The 11,504-nt window shown below is 36.6% G+C and overlaps 1 pseudogene; it reads left to right on the top strand.

Annotated features, from left to right (window-relative positions):
- Nucleotides 1-613: 613 nt before the first annotated feature.
- Nucleotides 614-6,293, top strand: LOC131167436 (glutathione S-transferase L1-like; annotated as a pseudogene).
- The last annotated feature ends 5,211 nt before the right edge of the window (nt 6,294-11,504 follow it).

Genomic DNA, 11,504 nt, shown 5'->3' with positions numbered 1-11,504 from the left:
GCCGGCGCGTGAACGCGCGTGACACTACTTCCCGATCAGTAGCCGGCGCGTGGAGGCGGGTATGGGAGCGTGGAAACGTCCCTGGACGTTGGCGGCGCGTGTAGGCGCGTGTGACGTCGTCTGATGTTGTTTGGAGCTCCGATTGACACTGTTAGCTTCGTCTGGATGAGAGGAGTTCGGTGGTAGCCTCAAAATTAAATTTTGAGCTAATGGACAGAGGCTCAAAATTTGGGAATTTTCTCCGATCTGAAATTCTACTCCAACAATACGCTCTGATATCACTTTGTTGGGGTTTTACAGATCAAGTAATTAATGGATAAAAATAAATAAAACACACACACACACACACACACTAATATTGACACCAGAGTTACGTGGTTCGGCCAAATTCCGACCTACGTCCACGAGAGCGAGAGATTACTATTTACTGGGAAAAATACAGAGGAGGAAGAGGATACAATCACTCAACTCTCACTCAACTCTCTTATGCACGCTGCAACATACCACACTCTCTTCAGTCTTATTCCGTAACTCCACACACACGTATATATATATATATACACACACACAAGTGGGAGCAAAAAATTCAACGGGCGGTGGCTTTGTTGTCAACATGTCCGGCAGAATAGATGAAGCAGCAAAGGGTGACGGAGGAGCAGTCGGCGCCGTAGTTATTAAAGGAGCAACAGCCATCTGCTTTGATTGGGTATCGATCCATCAATGTCGACAAAGATGTCTCTAACGCATCGGCTAAGCGCATGGCGTGCCAAGAGGTTAAGCATGCACGTAGCCGTGAAAGCGTCCACCAAGAGAGAGAGAGAGAGAGAGAGAGAGAAGGTGGATGGGTCGTCGTCTTCTTCTTTCTTCGCTCTTTTTGTGTAAAGGGGATTAATTGCGTAATTGCTGTCGACTGCCTTCGCCTTAGATGCATACACAGTGCCTAATGAAGAACCACTACTCCTTCGCCTATATAAGGGCTCTGCCAATTCCCAATCTCCCAAGAATTTGAACTGAAATTTTAGTTCTCTCCGATCCTTATCACTCCATAAATCTACCTTACACCTACCCGCGTACCTCTATCTCTAATCACCCATGGCTGCTGCGTAAGTTCCCCCAACTCTCTCTCCCTCTCTCTCTCTCTCTCTCTCTCTCTCTCTCTCTCTCTCTCTCTCTCTCTCTCTCTGTTTTGGGTTTCTCACTATGCATGCCTTTTTTTTGGTTGCCCTGATTCCATAATATTCCAATTTGTCCATCTGAAATCATTTGCTAAGATGTTATTAAAGAATTGGGCTTGAACTTATGATTTATGATTCCGATGGAGCTAATGAGTTCTTGTTTTTCTTTTTCATCACGGTTGGGTTAACGGTGATCTCCTTCGTTCATTTTGTTAAACATGTTTCAGGAGCGTGCGAGAAGAGGCTCTTCCCCCAGCGCTGGACTCCACGTCTCAACCTCCCTCTCTCTTTGATGGAACTACAAGGTTCATTATTCTTTATTCATCCATCTCTCTCTCTCTCTCTCTCTGGAATACTCTTCTTCCAACCCAACCCTGAATTCACTGTCTTGTCATTGTCTCATTTGTCTGAGCATATATGCATCCAATTTGGCTTTCTTTTTCTTGAAGGTTGTATATTTCGTACAAATGCCCATTTGCACAGCGTGTATGGATTACCAGGAATTATAAGGTTCTTTAATTTCTTACCTCTCTCCATTACTCTTCTCTTCAAGCTCTTTCTTGGTGATTCCAAAATCTTCTAATGCAGCAGCATATACAAATCCTCGTTAATAGTATTGAAGTAAAGTGCTTCGGCTACCATTTCCTGTGTTCTTCAATTACCTCACTTTTTGAGTTTCTGTGCTGCAGGAACTGCAAGACAAAATTAAACTAGTTCCAATTAACCTTCAAAACAGGCCTGCTTGGTACAAGGAGAAAGTTTACCCTGAAATAAGGTGATGTTCTCCGAATTCAATATTGCTTCTAAAAATCATTCTTGGGCCTAACTGAAAAGATGGCCTGAACATTGGTATCATTATAATGACAGTATGACTTTTACCCATGTTTTTTGTTTTTATATGAATAAGTTTGAGCATCAATTTGCAACTCATGCGAAAGATTTTGAATTGCATAATTAAGGACTATTCTGGTGTCGGCCGGGTTGAACACCTGCATATTGGGTTACTAAGGACAGACAAAATGCCTTGAATTAGGATTTTGAAGAAATATTCTTAGGCTCTTGCTTTGACAGAAGATAGAGAATACAATTAGTTTGGTTGCAAATTTCATTTAACTGGTCTTGAATGGTGTTTCAGAGAACGGTTGGACTGCTAGTGAAATGCGAGGTTTAATTCGTCAAAATTTTGGGAGTAGTCGGTGGAAAATATGAAAGTCGCATTGAGTTGGTAGAAAATGTAATGCATTAAGAAGGAAGATATGCTGTTATTCTGGACTTTTACTGGGAAAGATTTGGAATTTTCATAGCAGTTCAGAAATCATTTTGTGAACAGTTTGATAATTACGACTTTGGCTGTGAAGCACTTGGTTATAAACCAATCCAAACACTTGGTTATAAACCAATAATAAACTCATCTAGATCCCAAAGTACATGAAGCAATAAACCCATGTTTGGAAGGATGGGATTCTTTTAACCTTTGATTTAGATAAAACACACTTACAAAGTTGCATTGAATTTTGTATTTATGCCAAACAAATCTAAATCTGAGATCTCAAATTTATATTCCCAAACACAACCTAAGTTTTCTTTGTAATGGATACATTTTGTAAGTGATTCCTAGACATGAAATCCTTTTTCCCTTATTTATTTGCATTCTTCCTTTGCCATAGGTACCATCTTTGGAACACAACAACAAAGTCATTGGAGAGAGTCTAGATTTGATCAAGTACATTGATAGCAATTTTGAAGGGCCTGCACTCCTCCCTCATGTAAGATTTAAAACTTTTACTCTCTCTCTCTCTCTCTCTCCGTAAATAAAAAAAATTCAGTGAGCGTTGCTGTGAAATATTATAGGATTCTGCTAAAAGAGAGTTTGGCGAAGAGTGTTTTCCTATTCAGACACATTTATCAAGACAGTTTTTGGCACATTTAAAGGAGCCAAAGTGAATGAAGTTGGTGAGTCCAAATTTGTTGGCTTTTGAATTTCGACTTGTGAGCTGTAACACACGATGATGTTAGTTATATGTATCTACAAATTGAATTCAGGTGCTACTTTTGATTACTTAGAAAATGCCCTTAGCAAATTTGATGATGGGCCTTTCTTCCTCGGCCAGTTCAGTCTGGTAAGTGATCCTCTATATGCATCATTCTGGACATTCCTAAATGATTCATTTTGCACTTTATTTCAATAAACCTAGCTATAAATTTCTATTTCAGACCCTGTCTGACAAGAGGGTATGTTCATTTCATAATATTGAAAATTCGAAATGAACGATAAGGTTTCAAGACATGATATAGTGTTTAATTTTTTATTTGATCTGAGCATTTCGTCATTTTTTTGAGCAACATTATGTGATCTACAGGTGGATATAGCTTATGTTACATTCATCGAAAGCTTTCAAGTCTTCTTGTCGGATGTGTGGAAGTATGACATTACATCTGGAAGACCTAAATTGGGAGCTTGGATTGAGGTACATTTATTTTTATCATAAGCTTTTAATTATGTACCCCAATAATTAACCAAGTTTAATTTAATTAGTTGTATATATCCAAACTGCTTCTCCATTTAATGGATCAATAGACCTTATATTGGCTTGAATAACTAAATTGGAAGTTGCTTAACCTTGGTGCCATGGTATTAAATAACGGCCGTTACGTAGCGTAACGGCCGTTACGTAACGGAAAATCATCTCTCCGATTCCGTTACAGCCCGCATTAGCGGTGAGCAGAAATTCACGTGCGTAACGGCCGTTGCAGGACCGTAATGGCCCATAACGGCCGTTACACCAACGTTACAACCCGTAACGTCCGTTACGACACATTACAGCCGACAGCCCCTTACACTACTGCGTACCTTTTGTGTGTCTCTGTCCATCATCTAGCTTAGATCTCCTCATTTGAAGCCTCCAAAGAAACGAAAGCAGCTTTGAAGCTTCGATTTGTTGTGCCGTTCCCTCTTTCACTCTTCGTCTCTTTCGTACAGCTTCAATCTACGGATCTGAAGCTTCAAAATCCCCGAAATCAGCTTCAATTTTTGCCTTGAAGATGTTCTTTGCAGTTCGCAGGTCAGCTGACTGGCAGTTTGTCTTGAAGGTGTTTGATTTTTCCCTTGAAGGTGTTTCGATTTTTCCCTCTTCGTCAGTTCGTCTCCTTTGTCCAGTGTAAGAACCCAAAAATCAGCTTCCAATCTTCGATTTGGCTTGAAGGAGCTGTGCTCTGCAGGTCACCTCCATTCGTAGGCTTGCAGTCGCAGCTCCAAAAAAAAGTTTTGAAGCCTTCGATTCCCCCAAATTTTGGGGGCTTGCAGGTTGCAACTCTTTCGCAGCTTCGGTGGGGACTTGGGACTCGGGAGTGGGCATGTTTCTTCAGTTCTTCTACTTCATTGGTTAATGTATTGTAAATTACCAATTTATTCTAAACTAATAATTTAGTTTATTTTATAATTTCAGTTTATATTTATTATTTAATTAGTATGCAAATTTATAAATGATTATATAAGTAGAATTTATTAATTAAAATAAAAAAATTAGTATAAAATTATTAAAACATAAAATTTATAAAGATAGAGAGTTAGAGTACAGATTTAGTAAAAAATTATTAATTAATATTCTACATAATTATTTTTTTAAATACCTTGACTATTAATAATTTAATATTTGATCTAAAATTTATAATAAATCCTAATTTCACAATTAGTCAAGTCTCAAGTGACTCAAGTACACTACCATTTAAATAATTAAATTGTAAGATTTACAATTCCATATTTATTTTTTTAAATTGTAAGTTGTAATATAAATTATTGTATTGTAATATAAATTATTGGGTCTATTGACTCATTTTAAGTAACTTTATGTCTTTAATCAATTGATTCTTCATTTTAATTACATTTCTACATCTTTTTTACCCATTAAACTAATGCAAACTTAAAAAAAATATGCCTTTTTTTGTAAGCAGCGCACTAAAATTAATATAAAAATCATAATGCCTATTAAAAAGCATTTGTAGGTTGAATGAAGGTTGTCAAAATTCATTAAAAATCATGCATTAATGGATTTCATGCTTATTTTTCGATTTTGGCATGGTTGTGCATGCGTGAAAAAAATTCACAGCCGTTACGCCCGCTTCCCGTTACGTAACACCCGCGTCTCCCGCGTCTCGCGACACCCGCGACCGTTACGCGACGTTACCCGCTTCCGCGATTTCGAACCATGCTTGGTGCTCTTCACAGACAAGAAGTGGGTATGCTGTGTTGTATGCTTGGGATTGGAAGTTACGTAGATACTGTTGTTTCTACCACAATGGGGCTTTGATAGTTTAGTTATAAATTCGGAACATAATGCAAAAGCTATTACAAAGTTAATTCTCACGATCGTTTGGGCCGAGAAAATTTTTTCAATATGCGTTTTTGGGGTGTGTGCTTGTCTTGAGGAGAAGAGTTATTGATCAAGCTAAGGAAATGCTTCCTTAGATATGACAGTAACTTAAAAAAGCCAATCAAAAGATTACACACTATCGATTCACATGACACATCCTGAGTTGAGTCATTTATCAGCACAACACACTTTTTCTTATGTATGAATCCTCGTGCAGGAGTTGAACAAGATTGAGGCCTACACTTTTTCTTCTTGGTTGTCCCTCGCTCCCTGATATGTTATTCTGATCTTGCTATTTTGCTTCCTTCAATTTTACTTCTTGATGAGGAATTACAATTGCTGATCTCTTCACTGCATATTTTGCACATTCTTTGCAGGCCCAGCAATGAATATCGTCTCGCCGTCGGTTGCCAAGCGAAATTTGGTCACCACAATTAGCAACACACAATCCATTCAGTGCATTTTCATAATAAACAAGTGGCTGGATGCCTTTGTCACTTATTTCTTCTATGTTTCGTTTTGTCTTTGGTATGTGCTCTTAGAGGCAAATGTGTATTTGTATGGTCTTGGTGTGGGAGTGGAGCTCTCATCAGCATGCTTGTGTAGCTGATATAAATAAAAAAATTGGAGTCATCGTGTAGGTCAGTTGGTGTGGACTTTGTTTTATTGTATTATTAATAATAGTTTGGAATTTGGAAAGAGTTAAGTAAAAAAAAAAAAGGAAAATATAATTACCACATTTTTTGAGAGTACTTGGATTTGGAGTTCATTCCATTTGGATGAGATGTAATAAAAAATTGTATTGAAATTTATTCAAATTAATTCAAATGTCCAAAATTCATGTTTCCAAACCTAACATTAAAGAATTTCACTTTTATATTTGTTTGGTTATTAGGAAAATCAAATTTGGTTATCAAGAAAAGTGAGAAATAAAATAAAACACATTGTAAGTCAATAAACAAAATATTTTTTTCTTTCACATTATTAATAGCAAATTTTTCCTTTATTTTCCTTTCGTTTTCTTTTTTCAAACTAAAGTCGTTGATCCAAACAAATCCTATAGAAATTAAGATTTAAGTTAAATTATTTATAAATGCGTGAATAAAACAATGTCTATGACCATCTAATGAACTAATATGTTACAATAAATGTAAAAAAAAAAACAAAAAATGTTACAATAAATGTAGTAACCAGGAAAAAAATTTAAGATTAATTATTAATTAATTAATTATGATTAAACTGAATTAATTAAATTAAGTTATATGATGGTTAAATATATATGCGTAAATGTATATATGAATAAGGGACATTTCGAAAGTGCAACGGTCTTTATTCATGAAGTTTGGTTGGCATTTATTAACGCAGAATTCTTTATGGGCTAGATTTTTTAAAGCTAAATATGTGAAAGGAGGACATATTGCTCTTTGCAGATCGCATGGATCAGATTCTTCCTTTTGGAGGAAAGTTCTGCAGGGTATGCCTGATCTATTAAGTAAATCTAAGTGGAAGGTTAGAGAAGGAGATGTAAAATTGTGGTATGATAAGTTTCTAGATTCGACCTTTGTATGCAAATTGTCCAAATGATGCACAATCTCATATCAAATTAAAAGATTTAGTTATTAACAATGCGTGGGATGTGGAAAATTTGCAGAGGATTCTAGGGTATAATAAAGCGGATGAAGTGATGGAAAAGGTGGGAAATCTTAGAAATTTTTCGGACATTCTGTTATGGCTCCCGGAAAAGGATGGCTGCTTTAATATAAAATCTGCATGGGATGTTATCAGAGTAAGAGCTCCAAAATTTGATTGGGCTAAGTGGGTTTGGAACAAATGGTTACCGAAGAAAATTTCTATTTGTATGTGGAAGGCTGCTTTTGAGTGCCTAAGTGTTGATATAAAGGTGAGAAGGGTGGGGGTTTCTCTGGTTTCGGCATGTAATTGTTGTGAGATGAGGCAATCAGAAGATTTGGAGCATGTGTTAAATAAGGGAGACCTTACTTCTGAGGTTTAGAGGAAGGTTTCGGTGGAGGTAGGTGTTCCTTAACTTAGGCAATAAAGTTGGAAAGAAAGAATTCAAATGTGGTTTAATAGGGCTTCTAGGTTCTCTCAATTGGGTTCATTGATGGGTTTGATTCCTTATTTAGTAGTTTGGAGGTTGTGGAGAAGGAGATGTGTGGCTAGAATGGGAGGAAAATTAGAAAGTAGTACTGATGTGTGGCTCTCCATTAAGTATTGGGTGGGGGTTTTGAGTAGGAACATGACAGAAATGGTTCAGTTAAAGGATGCTGATTTTCGGATTTTGCAGAATCTGGAAGTGCAAATTGTGAATAAAAGAATTAAAACTATGCAAAGTGTAAGATGGCTAAAACCGAGGCAAGGGAGGTTGAAACTAAACTTGGATGGGAGCAGCCTGGGGAACCCAGGGCCGGCGGGTGGTGGTGGCATCCTTAGAGACCATACAGGTTCTTTTGTATTTGGTTTTTCAAAATATTTTGGTTCTTATTCAAATAATGAAGCTGAATTGAGAGCTGTGTTGGAAGGAATAAAGATTTGCAAACAATTGGGTCATACCTGTATCGATATTGAATGTGATTCGAATATTGTAGTTAATTGGATTAGAGTCAGGAAGTGCTCATTGTGGTATTTGTGGGATTTTTGGGAGTAGCTTATTGGTTTATTGGAGGGAGTGGATTTTTCGATAAATCGTTCGTATAGAGAAGGGAAAAAAGTAGCAGATGCCTTGGCTCGACAAGGTGCTATGGGGAGGAATAGTTTGTTTACAAATAGTAGTCAACTCCCTAAAGTTAGCAATGGTTTGTATAAATTGGAGAAGATGTGTATGGCTTATATGAGGTATGTTTAGCTGATATCTTTTAATTTTTGCTTATGCTTTTTGCTGTTTTTCTTTTGTTTTGTTATGTTGTGTGAGTTTTGTTTTGTAGGTCCTAATTTGTTTTGTTTTGTTTGGACTTGTAACCCGGTTTTGGTTGGATGTTGGTGTTGTTCTTTGGGAGATTTTTAACGTTTGTCTTTTGTTATCTCTCATTGATTGTCTTGTAACCACGGTATTCCTCCGTCAAAAGTGAGGGTTTATCAATAAATAAATGGAGGTACCGCCCTTCCTTAAAAAATATATATATATATATATGCGTAAATGTATAAGAATAGGTAAGATATATATATATATATATATATATATTTATATATATATATATATATAATATAATAAAGTAAAAAAAAAAAGAAAGGAAATGAAAAGCATCAAGCAGATGAGAAGCTTCCTGATTTCAATCAAATTGATTACAGAGAGCTTATCTGCATCTCTCTGTTCGTCACCCTTTCTCCTCCTCCTTCATGTTCTCTCTCTACCAAAATGATCGCCAATCGAAAAACAGAAGATATCACTGGTTCCATTTTCCGCCACCGACATTCCTACAAGAGTTGATTTTTCATAGGAGCGTTGTAGGCACCACTCCTGGGGTAAGGTAAACCCACTCTTTCTCCTCAATTTTTCTTAAATCTCCAGCCTAACCGACAAACTGAAACCACCACGTGGTTCTAGGAACGTTTCTCTACAAGTTTAGTGGAGTAGATTTTTCAACTGGACTTTCTAGGCACCACTCCAAGGCTAGGGTAAGATTAGGGAATTAAGCAAATTGGTTATTCTTGGGAGTTTAATTGTTTATTTGGAGTTTATGGACCTAGGAAATGTTAAAAATAGTATTTTATTTGGGGTTAATTTGATTGAATTAGGTTTATTGAATTAGGATTCGAGTGAGAGTTGCAGACATTGTTTTGGGGTCCCTGCTGGCTTAGTTTCTAGAAACCAGATAAGAGGAATAAATTAATCCAGTAATTTTGTAATTCAACCAGTTAAAAATGGAAATTATATGTGTGTTTGTATATATATATATATATATGATTATCATGTGGGTTTTGAAAAGCCAACCATTTGAACTGTGATTTTGAGTCCAGGGCCGTGTTATTAGTTATTATTTGTGAAAATAGAATGATTAAAGTAATGAATTTTCTGGAGAAATTGTGGAGATAGGTTAATGTGCATTTTAAGTAAAACAGATGATGAACATGGATTGACTTATTATTTTAGATGATATAATTATGCATATTATTCAAATCGTGTGGCATGAGTAAAGTGAATATACTGTGTTGAATTATGATATATTTATGAGATGTTGGAAATACTGAAATGCGTTGAGAATATATATTGTGTGTGATTGTTTAAAATAGAGCTAAATGTGAATGTTAAATTACAAGTTATGATTTGAGAACTCCGGTGGACCAGAGTAGAAACAGTATTGTTGCGCTTGATTTCTGAAGAGGTAGTGCACCCACACGTTTTAGAGAGAGTATGGAGATGGGATGGTCCATTAGGCTGAGAAGGGTAGAGTCCCCTTGGAGTCTAGACTAGTATGGGAACAACCAATCTGACTTACAGACTGAAGAAGTTGTTATTGATTTAACTCTGGTGGGTCGACCAGGGTTAAGTCCAGCCTATGGTTGCACAACCCGTCATGTGGGGAAGCATGACAGTGTTTATCCATCTGACAATGAGTTCTAAATGCATAACTGTAAATTTGACCAACATATAACATGAGAACAATGTGTGTGAAAGCAGATTATGTGATGTGGAATGTGAATACAATTATGTGATGCGAAATGTGGGAACAGAATATATGAAGATAGAGGATGTAACATGTGAAAACAAACTTTGTGATAAGATAACAAAGTAGAGTATATGAACACAGAGTATATGAATAACCGGGTAAAATATGAAAGACAGAGATAATGAAAAGACAAGTATTACAGAGATAACAACATATAGAGTAAAGTAATATAAAGTAATAAGTGTATTACATATAATAGTATTATATATATTTGGGGCGAGGTAAACTCTACACCCGAGGGCTTGCTGAGAAAGGAGAGTGCCTTGATGGGTTTCAGATGTAGTCATACGAGGCTTCATAAAGTATGAGGGCAGAGGGAAGCTACTTGTATGGGCGGGTAATCTTCCCTATCCTTGGGAATCTTTGGTGATAAATAATTGTATGAATGTGTGTGAATACGAGACAAACTATCCACCTGAGGGCTTACTGAGTAAGATAAGTGCACTGATGAGCATAATTTGTAGCCATACTCGGTTGCATAATGGTATCAGAGCCATTACCCAGCTGACAGTGTGATGAGATTCACATTGTCTGGGTTTGGAAATGTGGGTTCGCAACGAGGACATTGTGTTCTGTAAGTGGGGGAGAATGTGATATCCCATGGAAGAAATACTTAAAAAGGATTTGATGTTATTACCCATATCAACAAGGTGCACCTTTCTTTTCGAGAGCCTTTCCATAAGAACTCCACGGTTAAGCATGCTTGACTTGGAGTAATCTTGAGATAGGTGACCTTATGGGAAGTTTTCTCAAGGAGTGTGTGAGTGAGGACAAAACACATTGAAAAAGACACGTATTGGTCTGTGGGGCCAGTCATTAGTCTGAGTAGGCCTGCCCCCTATTATCTGGTCCAGGTGGAGGAGGAGAGACGCAGTGCTCCCTGATAGACCCAGGTTGGGGCGTTACAATAATTGTTCTATTATTATAAAAAATATTCACTTTAACACTACAATTATCTTTTAAAATTATTAACATGATATTTATGGTATTATGTATAGTTTTTTTCTTCCACATTGGAAAGAGATAAAGTGTTTTGCCTAATTATATTGATAAATATCCCTTAACCCTAAGGATTCAATTGTAATCACCTTTTGATACTATTATTGAATCAAGAAACCATTGTTGGAAAATTATAGTATTTTTTTATTATTTTTTTTCTAGGGTAAAAGATATCAAATTTTTCAGAAGTTTGGCAAAAAGATAGAGACCTCTTTGAAGTTTCAAAAATCTCGTTGACCTCCCAAAAATACCACAGACCTCCCCTAAGATTTGTA

The sequence above is a fragment of the Malania oleifera genome, chromosome 11, assembly GCF_029873635.1.
Source record: "Malania oleifera isolate guangnan ecotype guangnan chromosome 11, ASM2987363v1, whole genome shotgun sequence".
In the NCBI taxonomy this organism is placed as follows: Eukaryota; Viridiplantae; Streptophyta; class Magnoliopsida; order Santalales; family Ximeniaceae; genus Malania; species Malania oleifera.
The sequence above is the reverse complement of the archived record's forward strand: the minus strand, read 5'-3'. Positions and strand labels throughout refer to the sequence as shown.